Consider the following 14,160-nt stretch of genomic DNA (forward strand, 5'->3'; position numbering starts at 1 on the left):
ACAAAGGGCCATGTGGGTCCCGCTAGGTCTCCGTATGATGCACATAAGCATGACCTAAAGGCTGACCTACGTTGTGGTTTACTAACAAGGCTGTTCGGGGGAGCGTATGGTCGATAGTGGCTACTTTGCTTTCCACCTACTCCATAACACTGACGGCTCCCCCCCCTAGAATAAGGGTGACTCAACTAGAGGTTGTGTACAACACGTGTACTACGGACTTATTGCAGAAAGAAGGCCGGGGGGTGGACACATGATGACAGATATAAAGCGGTAACACATAGGATAGATACTATAAACAACGAGCACGAAAAACGCACAAAAGTGAAAACAATAACACAAACAAAATCACAAACAATGCTTATACACTCGTAATGCCAAACAAAGCCGATACGACTCCAAAAATAGTTCGAATTCTCATACTATCCCCAGCAGAGTCGCCAGAAGCTGTCACACCCCTTTTTTAACGTACTCCAAAAAAAGGATTTATGTTTTAAGGGTCGAAAGGGTTTTAATTATTAAAGTGACAAAAAGATGAAAATTTGTTTTGGAGAAAGGATCATTTATATTTTTTACTCAGAGTCGCCACTTGACATAATCCGGTGTGCCAAGTCACCTTTGGAAAATCCTTTTCGAAACCATTAGACTCTTAAACTGGTTTGCGACCAGAGATTCTGGCTAAGGAATTCTGTTGACCGAGGGGAAGGTCTTAGGCACCCCTCGATCCCGTGGTTCAATCACGGTCTCTTGGTAGAGTGTATCAAATATTTTGGCATTACAAAATGTATAAACCACACAAAAGCACGCAAAATAATCAAATAATAAACAAAACAAAACAAAATGTAAAGTCCAGTCCAATTATTACAACCCGAAAAATATAAAATATTGAAATAACCTACACTAGTCCTAAACTATGCTTTACCCGATGCCTTGGGCCTTGATCACGAGCATCCTTTGCGTACAAAATTCTTCGAGACATTCTCCGGTGAGTAAATACAAATTACCTTGGGGCACTTCCCGATTAAATAAATACACTTTGAATCGAATGCGATAAAGTAGAAAACATTCAACACTTACTCCACGTTCACATCCAACAAAGCACTTAATTCTAAAATTTGCCTACCCGACCTACGTTTGCCTATCCATTTGAACATGGAATAAATCTATCACATTTCACTTGTACCGAATGGAGCAAAGAGACAACAAACCAATATTAATCTACGTTCGACTTTTATCAATTTCTCGATTCCAAACCCCCGCTAGCTTCATTTTTTACCAATTACACCAAAATTACTCCAATTCGTTTCATACATCATAAAAAAAAAATAACACCGTGAGCACAAAAATCATGACATCATAACGTCGACAAAACTTAACAACTACGATCACATCATACACAATCACAACAATTAAACACATTTTAGACAATAAAAGGAATATAGAGTTGAGGGATGGACCTTAAACCACTCTTTGACCAATATTATTTGACGAGATAAAAAAAATCCGCCTCCGACAACCTCGACTTAAGCTCCAACGAATCTGTCCAAACTCGGGACTGAGTATCGCAAAAATAGGGAGACCCGACCCAATTACGAAGAACCCACCCAACTTCGAGCTAGAGGTCGTGAGAATAAGAGAATCTGAACCGGATTCTAACGGATACAGACGGTATTGAGGACAAATCCTAGTTCAGTGGACTGTTTTAACGTCGTCGTGACTCCGATCGACTTCAGCAATGACCGAAGACTATAAAGAAGTACCTGATGTGATGTATTCCGATGATTCATCTAGGTTTGCGATGATTTTGACGCATTTTCGGCGAGTTTGAGGACTGCAAAACTGATTACACACAAAAAAAACAGATAATTGATCACCGATTCCGGTGAAAATTTCACCAGAATTTCTTGGACAACGACCGGATTCTCCCTCCCGATCTCTACTGTGTCTCGATCCTCTTTCTCCGCTACTCTCTCTCTCTCTTCACGACTCTATCTCTCTCAGTTCGTGTTTTCTCCGGCCAATCTCTCTCAATCTAGCTCTCCGTTTCCGGTTGAGAACTCGCCAGAAAAAGCTTAGCCTCGCCGGAACAGATGCTCAAGCGCGACAACTCCAATTTCTCTCTCGATCTATGTATGTTTTTGGTGTACCGTCAGAATAGTGAGGTTTTCGTGTGTGTGTATTCAGTGAGAAATTCCGGTGAGATGCGAGTTTCTTTTTTTTTTTTGTGAAATGTGTGCGTATCCCCCATATTTTGGAGAAGATCAATCCTTTTTGTAGTGTGTATTGTGAGAGTGGGTGGGGCAGTGGGTACACGCGGGTAGGGGTAAGGGGTAGGGTGTGGGGTGGTGAGGTGGGGGGTAAGGGTAGGGGTAGGGTGTGATGTGGTTTATTTTGATTGGGTAGGTTCTTAGGATAAGATAGAATTAGTTAGGATAGGTTTTGTTATTTTTTGTATTTTATGAGGGTATAATCAACATGGATGAGGGTATACGGTAGGATAAAATAAAAATGGGTAAAAACGACATCGGGGAGGGACGAAATTAGGTGTCTACAGTCCAAATTTTATGAATTAATTTTGTCACTTCTCTATAAAGGTGGACATTCGATTTGTTCGGTTTGATTATTAAATATCTGTTCAGTTTTTCAATTTCCGGATTGACGAAAATGACAACCATAAAACCAAATCAAAATTATTTTGGTTTGGTTTGATTTTTACAAATTCGGTTCAGTTATTTCGGATTTTTATTTTGGTTTTAACGATTAAAATAGTGAGCATTTAAAATTGGTGATTTTTCTAGAAGAATAATCTTTTTTCAAACCAATTTTAATTCCCAAATATAATTAATTCAACACGCATGAAATAACCATAAATATCGACCTCGTTGAGTCATCGTTATTGGCATGACGACAGTGGCTGCACTTGGCAGCAACTGCCGACGACAGTGACGAACTGAGCAAACGACTGTCGACTGCCATTGATGATGTTGAAATTTCAAATGAACTGACGAACTGAGGATAATTGAGCATTGTTGCAGCCTTCACGTTAATATTAGAGGCTAAAGCAAAGCAGTATATTAAGATTTAGGGTTACTAAATGATTAATTTATATATTTATATGTTATATCAGATTATATTATATTTTAGTATATTTACATATATAATAAAATATATATATATAAATTATAGTATATTATTTATAGAATTTTGATTTTTCGGTTTATCCAAAAAAAAAAATTTGAAAATCCAAACACCAAACCGTTTAACCAAATTTCTAAAATTTAAAACCAAAAAACCAAATCAAAATTAAATTTCGATTTGATTTTTTGGTTTTCTCAGTTTATACCAAAATATGTCCAGCCCTACCTCTGTATGTTTTCATCAAATTGGTGTAAGGATATGAATCACTCTGACACGCCAAATTATATCATACTATAGCACCACTATTTATGGAAAGTTGGATGAGTAACTTTCAAAGTAAGTTGAATTATTAAAATTAGTGGATCACTAAGTCATTCAATTCTAAATAAATGGGACAGATCATATTATGTAAAACGGTAAAAAATACTCCTGAACTACTGAAAATGGATTAAAAATATCCTTCGTTTATTTTTTGGCTCAAAAATATCCTTCTGTTTGTTTTTTGGCTCAGAAATACCCTTCCATTAATTTTTGGCTCAAAAATACCCTTTTCTCAAATAGAATGCCACAAGATACACCACGTGAAAAAAACACTTAATCAGTTTGTGTCATCATACACGTGAAAAATCACTTCATTTAATCATCTTATCATCAGATCATTTTATTAAATTTAAAAATCTAACCCGATCCATATTCGAAAACCCGAACTAAGAGAATTTTTTTTGAAGAATTTGATTGCTTATTTTTCATGTGATGGGTTCAGATATTTCGGATCGATCAAGGAAAAAGATGAGGAAACAATCAGGTCCTCAAATTATTGACATGAAAGAATCAAGTTTTAATTGGATCGACCCTAAACAACTGAATCTTCGAATAATCGGTTCAGTGTCCAAGAGCTAGGATTGCTACTGGATGTCCTATTTGAATTAATCTAATGAGAAACCTGATTGTAGTGAAAGAAATGGTAATTCAAAGACGAAATTAAAATTTAGAGAGAGAAAGTTTAGCGGCAATGTCGGACCACAAGTTGATGAGGTTAAGAATTGCTTGAGTAAGTCTCGTAACTTTGAAAACGTTAATAATGAAATGAAATGTGGTGAAAGTTGTCACACCCCCTTTATTTTAACTCCAAAAGATTTGATTTTAAGTTTGAAAGGGGTTTTATTATTAGGTGACAAAAGATGAACATTTGTTTTGAAAAAGGATTAAAATGGAGTGATTTTTCACGTGTATGCTGATATGGACTGGTTAAGTAGCTTTTTTTATCCTCATGGCATGTCTGGTGGCATTCCGTTAGAGAGAAGAGTATTTTTGAGCCAAAAAATTAATGAAGGGGTATTTTTGAACCAAAATAACAAATAAAGAGGTATTTTTGAATCAAAAACAAATGGAGGATATTTTTGATCTATTTTCAATAATTTAGGGGTATTCTTTATCCTTTTCCCTAGTTTTATCAATAAGGTTTGACTCCTCTTTATGTTTTTTATTGGATTGGCGCAAGGACATGAATTATTATGACACGCCAAGTTATATACTCCCTCCGTGTTTCAGAATAAGTGAATTATTGAGGTATTTATTGGTGTTTCAAAATAAGTGAATCATTGATTTTTTTTTCAAATTTACCCTTATGATTTGACAACTAATTAACTTTTGAAAAGATATTACAAGATCAACTTTTTCTTTTTGGGGGGGTAAAAATAGAAAGTTGTGTTAAATTTATGTTTTTAATATTTTTTTCTTAATTTATGTGTCAAAATTCAATAATTCATTTATTATAAAATGAACGGAGTATCATACTACAAATAGCACTACTATTTATGAAAAAGTGGACGAGCCAACTTTCAAAATAAATTGAATTATTAAAATAAATGGATCACTAACTCGTTCAAATCTAAATAAGTTGTACGGGTCAAAATTTTATGAATTGATTTTATCACCTCCGCACATTTTTATTAAATTGTCTTAAATATATGAATCATTATGACACACCAAATTATATCATACTACAAATAGCAGGACTTCTTCTGAAAAATAGGACGAGTCAACTTTTAAAGTAAGTTGAATCATTAAAATTAGGGTTGTTAAAAATCGAACCGTAACCGTTAATCAAACTGTAAAATTAGTTTATTGGCTAATTGATAATGTTTATCGGATTAATGGTTGGAGAACGGATAAAAATTTTATAATTAATGGTTTATTTGTGCGAAGATGAATTACTCAATTTTCTTATCGGGTAAACCATTAACCCATTAAAAAATAGTATAATTATATTTTTACCTCTAGATATATAAGTATTTTTTGTCAATCCCACATATAAAACTCCATTTATTATTCTATTCACTTCTTAGTCTAAAAAATAACATGTCACTTCTTGTGACATCTAATCATAAAGTGCAGTCAAACTCCCTAAAATATAAAGAAAATCTAAAATTAATGCTTAAACCCAAGCATAAATTATTCTTGACAACACAAAGGCCCGCAATAAAAATGAAACAACCCAAATGTGTCCTTCACAAGATTTGATATAAAACATAAAAATTCAAATAATATTAAAGTTTTAATTTTTTTCTGTCAATCCAGTAATTAAAAATATTTCTACATACATTTCAGGTCTAGAAGAAAATTCTTATTTGATTCGATATTTTAACCTATTAAATAACTACACGAACAAAACTCAAGAAGCCTAAAAGATTGATAAATAGATCAATCAAAGTATACAAACAACTTAGTCGGTGAAAAAATGAAAGAACTACCAATAATCGCTCGATATTTCATTCTCTCTTAAATTTATCTGTTACATCATCCGATAACCGTCCGTTAATTGCTAATCCGATACCGAATCAACCGTTATCTTATTGGGTGGCTAGCGGATTAGTATATTTAAAAAGCGATAACCAATAAGCCGAACTGCTAAACATAATTATCCAACCGATCCAATCGATAAGCAGCCCTAATTAAAATAAGTGAATCACTAACTCGTTCAAATCTAAATAAATTGAATGGGTCGTAATTTTATGAATTGACACGCCAAATTATATCATACTACTACTAGCACTACTATTTATAGACTAGTGACCTCAAAGCTTTAAATTATATCATACTACAAATAGCACTACTATTTGTTAAAAATAGGCTGAGTCAACTTTCAAAGTAAGTTGAATTATTAACATAAATGAATCTTTAACTCATGGGGCGAATCTACGTGGGGCTGAGGGGGAGAGGGTGAATCCCTACAGTCGAAAAATTACATTATATATAAGTTTAAATTTAAAATATACGGATATAATGACTTTAATGAACCCCCTCAACATAATTAAAAAGCGTAGCTCAATGGTCAGAGGGTTCATTTCAATGCTAAGGTTGCGGGGTTGATTCACATTTGTTATTGTTTTGGTTGTTTTTTGAAAGCTTTTATCCTTTCTCACTCCTTTTTCAATTTAATGAGTAATGGGTTTTGGCCTTTTTCATTCTGGTAATTGGGCCTAATTAACAAAAGTGTGTAAACAACATAAATCCCCTACCTATTGAAACTAATTACATAAAATTTCTTCTAGTTTTCTCTCTCCCGAATTTTACAAATATGCTCATACATTCGGTTGCCCATCATACATAGCTCGAATGTATGATAAAACAGTTAATCTTATATTTAAGGTAAGATGATAAAACATAATCTCCTACATTCATGAAAAAAGTAATCAGATTAAATCTTTTATTCCCTTAAATAAAGTCATTAATTACCTATAATTATGTTTTGTATGATTAAATAAAATAACTAAAATTTAAATTCAAAAAAACTCCTAAACATTACTGTTAATTTTCCTCATTTTTAATGACGTTTTTGAAATAAAAAAAATCGTCTTTGTTTTTCTTCAATTCTCGAAAAAAATAATATGAACATTCCTATATTGTTGCATCATTTCGGAATTTGGGAGTTGAAAATCATTTATCAATTCTATAAAAGTGATGAATTTATTATTTCGGAAAGTATTAACTTTTTGAAATTGATTGGTACGATCGCGATGGAATTGAATATTGACGAAGTTCATAAAAAATTGAAGTAAAATACACAACAATTTCACATGTATGAGAGCAACTTATACATTTTAAAAATAAACTGCAGTAATGTAAAATGTCATACTACACGTCTAAATTTTTCATCTTAAACATGTATGACCTATATATCTTGACAGAAGGTATAATGAAAATTTATACAAAAATAAGACTTTCTAACAGTATAATACCATATAAAGCATAAAATGCATCTTATAAGAATTTTTAATGTATAACATATTAAAATATATAGCTTCAGGTTTATATTATACGTTAGAATAAGTATAAGGACAACTTATATATTTTAAAAATAAACTGCAGTAATCTATAATGTCACTTTAAACATGTACGACCTATAAGCTTGACAAAAGGTATAATGAAATATTATACAAAAATAAGACTTTTGAACTGTAAAATACAACATAAAAGACAACTAATGTAATAAGAACTTCTAATGTATAACATATTGAAAATATATATCATTAGACTTATATTATACATTAGTCTTCTCAAATAACTAATGTATAATGCCTGATATATTATATCTTATACTTTCAAATAAAAATTTCAAGAATGTATAGTGTTACACCATACATATAAAATATTAACATTATACATTATTTATCTATAAACTTGTCAGGATATATAATGTAACCTTATACAAATTCATAGATTATAATTGTATAATTCGACTAAATACAAAACAGCCTCTTCTATATATACAAAAACTTACATTATACATAAGTGTGTTAAATAAAGTAATGTATAATGTATAAAATCTACATCTTTGGACGTGATGACAGATATTTTTTTTCATCTTAGCAAATCACTTATTTTTTTGAGTAGCCTCGGTGTACAAATTGCAGTTATCTTTGCAACCACAAAGCTAGCCTATTTCAACAAAAAACAAACATAAAGTTAGACAAAATACTGAAACATATAAAATCAAGTCTTTGAAACATAAAGTTAGATCCAAGAATATTGGAAAAATTTGATATTACAAAATAGATTTTTTGAAAGGGTATTACAAAAATATAAAACGGAGCAATATCATTCCTTTTCAGAAATAGAATAATATAAACAAACATTAAATAATCAAATAACTAGGATTTAGATTCTTACAGAAGATTGAGTAAGTGATTTCGTTGATTTAATCATTTGAATAAACGTCGTTGCGCTCTGTTCACAAGATTCATTTTTTGTGGCATGTTCCACCCCGTTGTGCTCTGCTGATGATGATGATGACCCAATTGAGATTTTCCAAAGCTTCTGATAATTCATCGCCATTTTTTTGTCTTTATTTTCTTAAACAAGTGCATGGCTTTTTGATTTGGTGAAGTTAAAAAAATAAATAAAAAAATTAATGAATGAAATTAATAAGTTTAATTAATGTTTGAAAACTTACAATGGTAAACTCTAAGTATGATTGCTTGATTTAGGCGTGAAAAAGGGGACCGAATAATGGAGGATAAACTGATTTGTAATGGGAGAGAAAAAGAGAGAGGAAAAGGTGGCCTTTTTTAGGTGTATAATATTAAGGAGAGAGAAATTACCAGATAAGGGGATTATTGTAATTATTTTGGGATTTGTATACATATTTTATCAATTTAGGATTTAATGTAATTATGTAACTTTAACTTGTGTATATAGATAATTTTTAGAACAAAAATTAATGAGCTCATTTGATCCAGTTGTGTGTATTTATTATTTATTTAAAGTTGTATATTTTTTATTTTTCAAGTATAAATATTAATCATATTTTGTACAAAATTTTTAAATAGTTGGAATGAAAAGTATTTCAATATATGTAATCGTTTTTTATGCTCTCAGTACTAGTTTAAAGTCATAGTTAGATTTACAAAGTTTTTAAATTAATTTTCAACCCTTTCCCAAAAAAATATACGATGCATATTTATTTTTATACGTTTTATGTCACGTTTGTTCAAAACAATTTCATATATTTGACTAGTTTTATATAGTGCACAAAAATTTTGAATTTATCAACTTTTACAGATTATTTTATCTAATTACATAGTTCATTCTTTTAATCTATATTTTATCTTTCAACATATTAATATTGATGCGGTTCAATAATTTTTTATTTTAAATTTATTGAGTACTAATTATATATATAATATAAATAATTCAATGCTTACATATTTTTAAAAATCTTATTTTTTGTAGAGGGATTAAATTAAAAGAAAAAAATTGAAATAAAATAAAACTACAAAATGAAAGTAAGAAAAAAGCACAATAGTTTTAAGAAGACATCACAGAAGACATCACATCACAAAGCAAACTAAGATTTTTATCGACCCTACTGAACAAAAATTGAGAATTCACTACTGACCAAATTATACCATATACCACTAGCACTACTATTTATAGACTAGTGACCTCAAAGCTTTAAAACCTATCTTCTAAGTTGTAAATGACTTTGAATTTTTCTACTCTTTCATCTACACAAACAAGATGTGGAGGGTTGATGTTGGCACGGACTCAATATGTATTTTTTTTGTCTTAATTTATATAACATAAATAAAATTTAAAAAATTAATCATATTTTTAATATGTTTTTAGATATGTTAAATTATTAACTATCGTAATTTATAATATATTTTATATAATTTTTAAATAATACATGTTACTCTTCTTGTTCAAACTTTTGTAACATTGATAAGTTTTTAGTTATTGAGGTTTGTAATATTTTTTTCTATTTCAACTTATGTGGCACTGATTTATTTTAGATAGTTTAATCTAATATTTTATATCTTTAAGAGAATTAAACTTGTTAATTATTGTGATTTATAGTACTTTTTACGTATTTGTTGAAATATATAGCAGATTAATTTATTTTTAGATATTTTAAGATGTTAAATATTGTAATTTTTAATACTTTTTATTTAATTTTCAAATAATGCATGTCACTCTCCTTGTCTAAACTTTTGTGGCATTGATAGTCAATTATATTTTTAACTATTTCAATTAAATGACACTGATATAATTTCGAGAGTCAACCAAATATTTTAAGTCTTTTAAAGTTTTAAGTTGTTAATTATTATGATATATAGTATTTTTTTCTTATTTCTTTAAATATATAACAATTTTTTTTAGATATTCTAATTTAAGTGGCGTTGATATAATTTTGAGAGTCAACCAAATATTTTATATCTTTTAAAATTTTTAAAGTTATTAATTATTGTGATTTGCAAGAATTTTTTCATATTTTTGAAATATATAACAGATTAAAAATATAAGAAACAAATTAAAATAGATGAAAAAATGAATGAAAGGGAAAGGACCAATGAAGTTGTGCCAAAACAGGCAAATTGACCTTTAGATTTGTTAAATTGTTAATTATTGTGCTTTGTAGTATTCTACAATTTATAATACTTTTTATGTAATTTCAAATAATATATGTTACTCTCCTTGTCCAAAATTTTGTGGCATTGATAGTAAATTATACTTTTGAAATAATTTAGTTTTTAATTATTATGATTTATAATTCTTTTTCTTCTATTTCAATTTAAGTGACACAATGTTTAAATGATCATAATAATTAATTAAGGGTGATATAGTGCACAGTAGAAGTAGAGAAGCAGACATGTCTTAACTGACTTATAATAACTAATTAAAGTGATATAGAAAAATTACTATACAAAATACATGTGGAAAAAAATTAAGTAGGCCTCATATAAGACGTCAAGTTAATTTAGCATTAAATATTATTAATTTTTTAATATTTAGATGACTTTATACTAATTTTTTATTATAATTTTTTTAATACTTAGATGACTTATAATTATTAATTAGAATGATATAGTAAAATTACGATTGATGCAGCTGAAGCAGACATATCATAAATGTCTAAATTACTTTTTTAATTAACTATTATTAATTTTTTAATACGCGATTGATATATAATAATTAATTAAGGGTGATATAGTAAAATCATGAAGCAAAGAGCTGAATTTTCGGCAAGAAGCACGACGGGAAGCTCCTCACTCTCTCTTATATAAGTAGAATCTAAGTAATTAAATAGAGTAATAGGTTTAATGGAAATAAATTAATATGGACCACTAAAATAATGCAAATTCATGATAAAATCTGTCAAAAATTTTCTTGTCGAAAATATTTTAATAGATTATCCGTCAGAAATCTCATATTTTCGACGAACGTCAGTTGTCGATTCATGCTTTCTTTTTAGTAATATATTTCCTCTTTAATTAATTAGCTTTGAGATTTGACATTGAAATGATTTTTGTAATTTATTTTTCACCATGAATTTCAGAATAATTGACGTATTTGTATTTATACGAGTTTTTATTTTATACTTATTTTAATTACTAGTTTTGTTTATATATTGTTTTGTGTCTTCTACTTTTGTATGATTCATGATATTTTAGGTATGCAATAGTGGAGGATTTGGCAAATTTTGGAGCAAGAGTATATATTTGTTCACGTAATGAAAAGGTACTTCAAGAATGTCTTGAAATTTGGAGAAAAACAAGGATTTAAAAGTTGAAGGTTCTGTTTGTGATTTATCATCTCGTATAGAATGTGAAAAACTCATACAGACTGTTACAAATATATTTGATGGAAAGCTCAATATTCTAGTAAAATTAATTTCCTCAATTTTTTTTAAATTTAAATTTTATTTCATGATATGAAAAAAGTGTTTTAACTTAAAATCCATATTTGATTATAGTAAGGAACTTTTATTTATCAGATTACATAAATCTAATTACAAGTAATTGTCTAGAGTGAATTTGATTAGTAACTGAAAAATAAGATAAGTAAATTATTACAATATGTTAAATTAATATGATAGGTAAAAATACTACAACCTATCTATATAGATAAATTAAATCTTAAAAAAACTATACCTATTATTTGAAAGGGAATATTGTACCCTAATCATCATTCATCATCTACCAAAAATAGCCTGATAATTAATATGAGGAGGGGAAAAGAAATCTTAATAGTTTTGTTAGTTAAAGAAATCCACAACAATGATGATGATGATTACTATTATTATTTTTTTAAAAAAGTGAACTGTTTATTTTGTCAAATTTCGAGCTATCTATAATAGAAATAAGAAATATATTATTTGTGCGTCCTATACAAGGTGTCAACAAAATTTTACTGAAAGATAAGTTAGTTTACATACAACCAAAAAAACACCGCTAAATCATAAATAGAAATTGCTTGAAAAGATGCCTGATTATCCTCTTAGTGACAACACAACTAAATGCTGACACATAACTAAATGCTGACACTCAATTAATAGCACTGACACGTCTCTCGGCTAATCAGCGACGTACCTCCCTTTTAGTAATGTTATCTCATGCTAAACTAACATGAGAAAATTAAAGAATAGGTGTCTTTTAAATCTTGAATGAAGGATTGGTGACATTGATCAACAAATAGGATCGAATATTATTAGGAAATTTGATCAAGTTAATTGTGGACTTGATTAATATTTTTAAAACTTTCTAATTTTTTTAAAAATACAAATCAACCCAACCCACACCCTCTTCAATCCAAATCAACCACTCTCTCCTCTCTCTCGACAGCTTCTCTCAACTCTCTCCCAACCAACAGTTCTGCAAAATTTCTCCCTTCAACCCCCGACGACAAATAGTTGGGCTTCGAGTTCCACTCTTCAATTCAATCAACCTGTCTCTCATCCCCCTCTCGACAGCTTCTCTCAACTCTCTCCCAACCAACTGTTCTGCAAATTTCTTATTTCAATCCTTGGTGACTTCAACATCCGACTACAAATAGTTGGGATTCCAGTTCCTTTTTGACTTCAATCGACGTGACAGCCTTGCTCTCCGGCCACAACAGCTTCAAATTCTTCATCGGTCTTTTTCTTCTTTCACAGGTAAAAATTTATGGCCTTTTTAGTTTTGAAGAAAACGAGGAACTTGAGCCAACTTATCTTATAGTATTGGTTAACAATTTCAATATTTGCTGCACTAATTTGAAATGCAGTTTGAATAAAATCCTAATTTCTAGTATTTCTTCTCTTCTCTTCTCTTTTCGAAGTGAATTATGATATTTTATTGTTTGTTGCATTTTTTTGAAGTTTGATTTTTATTGTTTGTGTTTATAAAAACAAAATGACAATTTGGTTTGATTTGTTCTGTTCTTGTTCTTGGTAAAAAATGATGAAATTGCTGTTTTTTATTTAACAAAATCGTGCTACTGTTTCCTCCGACAGATTACCCATCTGGTGCAACATATTAACCATCTGATGCAACAGATTCATCATATGATGCAACAGATCAACCATCTGATGCACCAGAGGAACCATCAGATTATAATTCTGATGCAACAGCTTTACCATATGTTGCAACAGATTAAGGTTCGGATAAAAAATCTGATGCAACTAATTAATCATATGGTGCAATGGAAGAACCATCAGATTAATGATCTGATGCAACAGATGAACCTCATGTTAGATAAAATCCTACCAACTCTTCCTATAGGAAAAGTCCAAGACTTGATTTTTCCAACTGATCATTTATTTGCCGCGATAGACGACCCTATGTTGGAAGAAATCTAAATAATATTGACCGTTGATAATTGTTCCAACAGATCACTCATGTGTTGCAACAGATGTGTGACCTGTTGCACAGACCATTCATCTTTCTCAATAGATGAGTGATATATTTTGTATTGTCGCAACAGATTACTCAGCCGTTGCTACGAATTATTTAACTGTTCCAACAGATCACTCATATGTTGCAACAGATGATGTCACAACAGTTGTGTGATCTGTTGAACAGACCATTCATCTATCTTAAAAGATGAGTGGTATATTTTGTATTGTTGTAACAGATTACTCATCAGCTGCAACAGTTTGGTTATATACTGCAACAGATAGACTACCTAGTGCAACAGATTGGTGATCTGTTGCAACTGTTATTTTACTATTTTGCTTGTTTGATTTACTATTATCCCTTTTTA

This window comes from Capsicum annuum, chromosome 10 (assembly GCF_002878395.1).
Source record: "Capsicum annuum cultivar UCD-10X-F1 chromosome 10, UCD10Xv1.1, whole genome shotgun sequence".
Taxonomy (NCBI): Eukaryota; Viridiplantae; Streptophyta; class Magnoliopsida; order Solanales; family Solanaceae; genus Capsicum; species Capsicum annuum.